Here is a 7,655-nt window from a genome sequence, read left to right as displayed (position 1 = left end):
GATTTGGAATATAACGTGTCAGGCATTCCGATATATAAGATGGAGCAGATTATTTAAGGCTTTATAAACCATAAGCAGTATTTTAAAGTCAATCCTGAATGACACAGGCAACCAGTGTAGTGACATCAAAACTGGAGAAATGTGTTCGGATTTTCTTTTCCCAGTTAGGATTCTAGCAGCTGCATTCTGCACTCGTTGCAAATGATTTATGTCTTTTTTGGGTAGTCCTGGCCATCCTTTCAATGGCCTTGTAGGCCAACCACCATAAAAACAAAAGCTTCTGTGTCCACATGTGTTTTATTCACTCCATCCCCCATATCCACAAAGCCAGACATTTTCTGGGTATGTGGATCATATTGGACATGTTTCTTGATGGCCATGGCATCCAATAGAAGACTCATGCATTCATATTTAGCCAGATCTTCTTGTTGTCTTCGTCTCAACATATCCAACATCATCATGCTGAGTCCAGGGTTGGCATCTACAGAACTCATCCACCTTGGTATACGGAAAAAATCTAATTTAATCCAAATGCCCAATTAAGGATTTTTTGGACCAATTAATAATCACTGTGGCCGTTAACCATAAGCAACAATTTGATCACGATGATGGGGATTTACTTAAAAGGCTTCTATGTATTATGCATCATTATTTATTTACTAGCCATGTGCGCCCAACTATGTTGCGCGTGTTAAAGTTGTCTGTGCAGGGTTCCCTGTTTAAACACGGCTGCCAGTCATGAACTGAGCCCTTCGTCACACAGCATTATGATTTTTTATAAGGGAAACAAAATTACAAAAGAAAACCCTTGGATATTGATTCGATAGGAACGTCCTACTCTGAATCACTGTCCGAATAGTAATCATGTGGTGGTGTAGGTGCATTTCTGCTTCTGTCCGTTCACAGTCCGTCTCGTTTTCACGACGCTGTCGTTTCCTCTCACGATGTCTTCTCAACCTTTCTCAGATCTTACAGGTTGCTTTGTGGCAATCCACAGAGTAAGGCAATATACACGGAGCAATGGTTATAAAAGAGGGGCACATAGGTATCCTGTCTCTTTAAAGCATAAATAGGGAACACTTCACTGACATGTGAGCAAGCCACGGTACAACTGTGAGACGCCCAGCACTCGCCGGCTACAACGTAACAATAATAATTTCTGGAACGTGCTGTTACGTTGTCATTCATTTTACCCACTGTCTTTCTTTCATTCATATGTTGCGTAAGCACGTACCTTTTATCTTCGGCAATCTCATTCTCTAACCAGGCTTCAGAAGCTAACCAGCGTAACACTGTCCACCACCCCTTTCTTTATTCCGGCACATTGTTGACATCCATGAGTAACAACATCGTACTAAACTGGAAGGTGGTCTACACATGCTGGAATTCGCAGACAAACAAAGATCAAGATCTAAATGAAGATCTCTTTAGTTAATTTACCGCAACAATTTGTTTAGTTTGAATGTCTGTGTTTTGAGGTGTGGCTGGAGTACTACAGTCTTCAGTAGTATAAGCCTGGAGGAGATTCTTAATGCAATGCCTATGTTTTAGCTGTCTCTCTACTGCCATCTAGTGCTTCTTCTTCTAATTCATTCGCGGACAAACAAAGATCAAGATCCAAATGAATATTATATATAGAGATGATTTATTGATTAACTACACTACTTTTTACCTAGTTCATGTCATGATTAACTCTTTGAGGGGTGAATATTTTTAGTTTTCTGAAAAGCAATGGCGTCACACAAACATCAACATGAAATGTCTGTTGTTGCATGCTGTGGCTGGCAGACTGTTTTTGCGTGGCTGGGGCAGCAGCAGTAGCCACTGTTGCAGTGCACCGCAATCTGGTTTCTACCTCTTGTCATTGTTAAGTGGCAGTCGTCCCAGGCGAACAGTGCCATAGGTGTGTCAGCTACTTGAACATGATCAGCACCACAAATACCTGGGGACCAATCAGCTGAAGCCGGAACCTCACAATCATCTTCGATCGCTTGTCTCAAAATCAGAGTCTGACAAGTCATAGTCCAGTTCAGAGAGAACAGGTCAAACATCGTCCCCAGAGTGTTCTGCTTTACATCCACTTGGATCTCTCGCCAGGTGTCACGGCCATTTTTGCCATTGTTTGTGCCTTGCTACTCATGGGAGTGCAGGAAATCTCGGTCAAAACCAACGAAGCTAACATTCTTTCTAGCACCAAGACTCCAACTAAAACATAACGGTTGGTTTTGTCACAGTTGACAGTTGATTACTATCGTCAACTCCTCCTTTTGACAAAAGTCAACATCAGCCCTGAAAGAGTTAAGGGATTAAAATACTGTAAAATAGAAAGAACACTTTAAATGGATGAATACCTTTGCAATGTATGTTGATGTGGGAGATTAAGATGGAAAGACTCCCTCAGATAATTGTAGGCTTTGGAGGCCGAGGGCAAACTCTTTCTGGTCTTTTGTATGCTCATGGCTCTGTTTTGACAGGAGATGCACTGGAAGATCTAAAATTCATTTAGCACAGACAAATTAGAAAGTCCCCTTGAAGTAATAATTATAATGTCTTAAGGAATTTTACACTTAACTACATACCATTTCCTCCATATTTTGTATTTTATTTCTATTTTACCTGAGTATAAATCCAGCCTCTCTTTCAGCTCTTCATTAATGAGGTCCTTCTCCCTCAAATCTTACAGAAGACCATGCACTGTGTTCTTTGCTCTCCGTTCTCGATCCTTAGCATTTCTCTTCTCGCTTTCCATGCTCTCCACCCTAGATAAGGTTTCATTGAGTCTAGCCCTTACATTTTCAAGAGATGTAGGCAGCATGTAGGAGTGGTCCTAGTAGACACAAGGAGTCAAATTTATATCACACCAGTCAATTCATAGTTAGTACAATGTGCTGTCTGCTGGTCTGCATTTGTAATCACATCACCCCTCAATTCTGCCGCGAGCACTGCATGCGTGCGTGTATCTGATTCAACAGCATCATGTTACATTGTATATGCATGTGTATGCATTAGTTTATCTGAAAAGCATGATGAGGGATAGGGGGTTGTGTTAACAGAGGTTTGAAAAGGACCTTAGTGCTCCCATCACTGGGATCAGGCAGAGCTTCAGTCTCTTGGACAGGCAAAGAACGGTCAACTGACAGGCTCTCCTGTGCCCTCACTGAAGTCAGTGTGCTCCTGGTTGCCACTGGCTAATATAAAAGAAAATAAAATGCTTAAAAACATGAACAGAATGCAGAGATTTCAATCGAGCTCCATATGCGCAAAGCATACAATTATTCAACTCAAAGTTATATATCGAGCACATCTGTCTCGCCTAAAACTGTCCAAAATGTTTCCAGGGCGAGATCCAACCTGCGAACGCTTCAATCAAGTACCAGCCTCACTGGGTCACATGTTCTGGGCCTGCACCAAATTAACCTCATTCTGAAAGTGCCTTTCAGACAGCCTTGGCGTCACAATAACCTCCTAACAGTTGTGTTTGGTGTCCTTCCAGATGGGCTTAAAGTGGAGAAGGACAAACAAACTGTGATTTCCTTTACTACACTATTGGCATGTAGACTTATCTCGCTCAACTGGAAGAATCCTAACTCTCTTATTCTAAGTCAGTGGGTAACTGATGTCATATGCTACAGTTAGGTATTTGGACAGTGACAACTTTTTTCTCATTTTGGTTCTGTACATCACCACAATGAATTTTAAATGAAACAACTCAGATGCAGTTGAAGTGCAGACTTTCAGCTTTAATTCAGTGGGTTGAACAAAATGATTGCATAAAAATGTGAGGCAACTAAAACATTTTTTTAACACAATCCCTTTATTTCAGGGGTTCAAAAGTAATTGGACAAATTAAATAGCTGGAAATCAAATGTTCATTTCTAATACTTGGTTGAAAACCCTTTGCTGGCAATGCCAACCTGAAGTCTTGAACTCCTGGACATCACAAGATGCTGGGTTTCCTCCTTTTCAATGCCCTGCCAGGCCTTTACTTTCAGTTGCTGTTTGTTTGTGGGCCTTTCTGTCCGAAGTTTAGTCTTCAACAAGTGAAATGCCTGCTCAATTGGGTTAAGATCAGGTGACTGACTTGGCCATTCAAGAATTGTCCACTTCTTTGCTTTAATAAACTCCTGGGTTGCTTTGGCTGTATGTTTTGGGTCATTGTCCATCTGCATCATGAAACAATCAATTTGAATGCATTCAGCTGGATTTGAGCAGACAGTATGTCTCTGAACACCTCAGATTTCATTCGGCTGCTTCTGTCCTGTGTCACCTCATCAATAAACATGAGTGTCCCAGTGCCACTGGCAGCCATGCACGCTCAAGTCATCACACTGCCTGACTCCATCATGATTTACAGATGATGTGCTATGCTTTGGATAATGAGCTGTTCCACACCTTCTCCATATTTTTTCTTGCCATCATTCTGGTAGAGGTTGATCTTGGTTTCATCTGTCCAAAGAATGTTTTTCCAGAACTGTGCTGGCTTTTTTAGATGTTCTTTAGCAAAGTCCAATCTAGCCTTTCTGTTCTTGAGGCTTATGAGTGGTTGGCACCTTGCAGTGCACCCTCTGGATTTACTTTCATGCAGTCTTCTCTTGATGGTAGACTTGAATATCGATACGCCAACCCCCTGGAGAGTGTTGTTCACTTGGTGGGCTGTTGTGAAGGGGTTTCTCTTCACCATGGAAATGATTCTGCGATCATCCACCACTGTTGTCTTCCGTGGACGTCCATTTCTTTTTGCGTTGCTCAGTTCACCAGTGCTTGCTTTCTTTCTCAGGATGTACCAAACTGTAGATTTTGCCACTCGTGATATTGTAGCCATTTCTCAGATGGGTTTTTTTCTGTTTTCGCAGCTTAAGGATGGCTTCTTTCACCTGCATGGAGATCTCCTTTGACCGCATGTTGTCTGTTCACAGCAAAATCTTCCACATGCAAGCACCACACCTCAGATCAACTGCAGGCCTTTTATCTGCTTAATTGATAAGACGTAACGATGGACTTGAACACACCTGCCTATCAAATAGCCTTGGAGTCAATTGGTCAATTAGTTTTGAGACCCTGAAATGAAGGGATTGTGTTCAAAAAATGTTTTAGTTGCCTCACATTTTTATGCAATCGTTTTGTTCAACCCACTGAATTAAAGCTGAAAGTCTGCACTTCAACTGCATCAGAGTTGTTTCATTTAAAATTCATTGTGGTGATGTACAGAACCAAAATGAGAAAAAAGTTGTCTCTGTCCAGATATTAATGGACCTAACTGTATTTGAAACTCGAAAAAATCTAATTTGCACTTAGAGGATCTGTTCAAAACCTTTTTAAAACCTGGCAGGACATAATCAGTAACATTTTAGAATAAGCATGTACTGTATATTGGGGAGAAAGATTCTTTTCTCTCTTTCTACTCTCAAAAGTTTTACTCTGACTGTTGGCCTTCCTCTCTTCCTCATGGGTGGGAGTTGAACTGAATTTAGTTTTCTTAAGTTTGACTTGATTGTATGGAATGTTACATGCTTTTAATAAAATCAAAAAAACAATAAGGCAAAGCGGTAGAAGACCCTCTCCAAGCAGCATGATGTTCCTGTGACAACAGTGTCAAATATTATGAAGAAGTTTAAGGTTCATGGGGCTAATTCCTTTTAAAAAAATGACTTTTCACTGACTCTCTAATCCTTATAGCCTAAATACACACCTACCCTTTGGAGATGAGGTGGAAACCTGAACACAGAGGGAAGAGCTCCATCTCTGATTCGAACAGTCTGACCTGTCCTGTCAAAATCCTCCTGTCTGAAGTGCTCACTGCAGAGCCTGGATGGGTCATTGGCGCTGAAACCTTCCTGTCTAAGGGCTACCTGACCTCCCACTGCTTCCTGAGGTGGATTTCTTTGGGAAACCTTCATAGTTTGAGAAATGTTAACAGCTAACAACAATCTCCATAGTTAGTGACTAAATACGTTTAGCCAAAAGGTTGTTTGGAGGCTCACTTGAGCACATAAATGCATAGCTTTGATAGCTTAGCCTGGCATAGCTAAAGTTAAGGTTTATAAAACGGGATTTTCAAATGGCCAAATATAACCAAAACTAACTATCTATCTATCTATCTATCTAGGGTCCTCCCTGCATGGAGTTTGCATGGGTTTCCTACCACAATCCAAAGACATGCAGGTTAGGTGGATTGGCAATTCTAACTTGTCCCTAGTGTTGCTTGGTGTGTGTGTGCGCGCGCCCTGTGGTGGGCTGGCGCCCTGCCTGGGGTTTGTTTCCTGCTTTGCGCCCTGTGTAGGTTGGGATTGGCTCCAGCAGACCCCTGTGACCCTGTAGTTAGTTTATAGCGGGTTGGATAATGGATAGATATTTATCTATCTGTCGTTCTTATTTAGTGCCTTTCATATCTGTCTATCTATCTGTTATATAGTGCCTTTCACTCTGTCTATCTATCTACCTATCTAGCTACACTACAGGGTCACCAGGGTCTGCAGGGCGCACACTCAGGCACCCACACACCAAGCGACAATTTAGGATCCCCAATGCACCTAACCTGCATGTCTTTGGACTGTGGGAGGAAAGTCCTTAATTGTCAATATCAAATAAAAAAGTCATTTTAAGAAGATGACAAGTCTGCTATAGTCAGTTCAATTAACACTCCTTTTAAAAAAGTTGCATATCCTTATATATAATTTGATACTATCCGTATGTATGGTGTTCACGTCAATACCTCGACTCAATACAAGTTAGAACCATGCAATGGGACTCTGCCTCTGTAGTTAGAACATCACGTGGCAAACGTGGATGCAGTATTGCATGATTGGCTAAGAATGTTCGAATGCTTCAGTGACGCCGCTGGACGGCCGAGTATAGTAAGTCAGTGTTGGTTCGAGCAGATAACAGTAAATTCGGTTGGTTTTTGGAACGGTGGTTTGGTAAGGGGTACTTTCCAGGACTAACATCGTCGACTGACTTAAACCCTTTGACAGCTCCGGAACCGTAAGTAATTTAGAACGTATCGCCATTTGCTTGGTACATCGAAATCTATCTTTGGGCAGTTCGGTTTTGGCATCCGTCTTTCTGACGTCTATTGGCAAACTGAGTAATGTTAACAGCTAACAACAATCTACATAGTGACTAAATACATTTAGCCAAAATGTTGTTTGGAGGCTCACTTGAGCACATGAATGCATATCTTTGCTTGCTTAGCCTGTCGTAGCTAAAGTGAAGATTATAAAAAGGGATTTTCTAATGGCCAAATATAACCAAAACAGTTCTTCAGTCTTACCTATGAAATGTAATTCCCCGGGATCTGGTTTGGAGCGAACAGCGGTTTGTACAGTCCCAAGCAGAACGTGCGTCAGGCATCTTTATTCACTACTTCACTCCACAGCAGTGCCACTCGCAATATGGCGGCGACGTTGACGTATGATTCTGCTGGTCAAGAGGCGTCTAGTAACTCGATGTCTATGGCCTGCACTACTCAATTGCTCACAGCACCCGGGTCGGCCGTCACTCAATCTGTGTGTGTGTCTGGCAGGCTGCTCGTCACGTGGGAAGACCGGGGGCGTGAGTCCTGACTCCTGGTCCTGGAACTGACTAACTGCCAAAATTTAAACGGCTCTGCCTTTCTAGAGCCGTCTTAATGCATGGGCACTGGCCGGGGGCTCCAG

At 42.1% G+C, this 7,655-nt stretch overlaps 1 pseudogene; it reads right to left on the bottom strand.

Moving 5' to 3' along the window:
- Nucleotides 1–239: 239 nt before the first annotated feature.
- LOC120516650 lies at nt 240–7,350 on the bottom strand (annotated as a pseudogene).
- Nucleotides 7,351–7,655: the final 305 nt, after the last annotated feature.

This window comes from Polypterus senegalus, chromosome 1 (genome assembly GCF_016835505.1).
Source record: "Polypterus senegalus isolate Bchr_013 chromosome 1, ASM1683550v1, whole genome shotgun sequence".
In the NCBI taxonomy this organism is placed as follows: domain Eukaryota; kingdom Metazoa; phylum Chordata; class Cladistia; order Polypteriformes; family Polypteridae; genus Polypterus; species Polypterus senegalus.
Note: the sequence above shows the minus strand (reverse complement) of the source record. Positions and strands in the feature narration are given on the sequence as shown.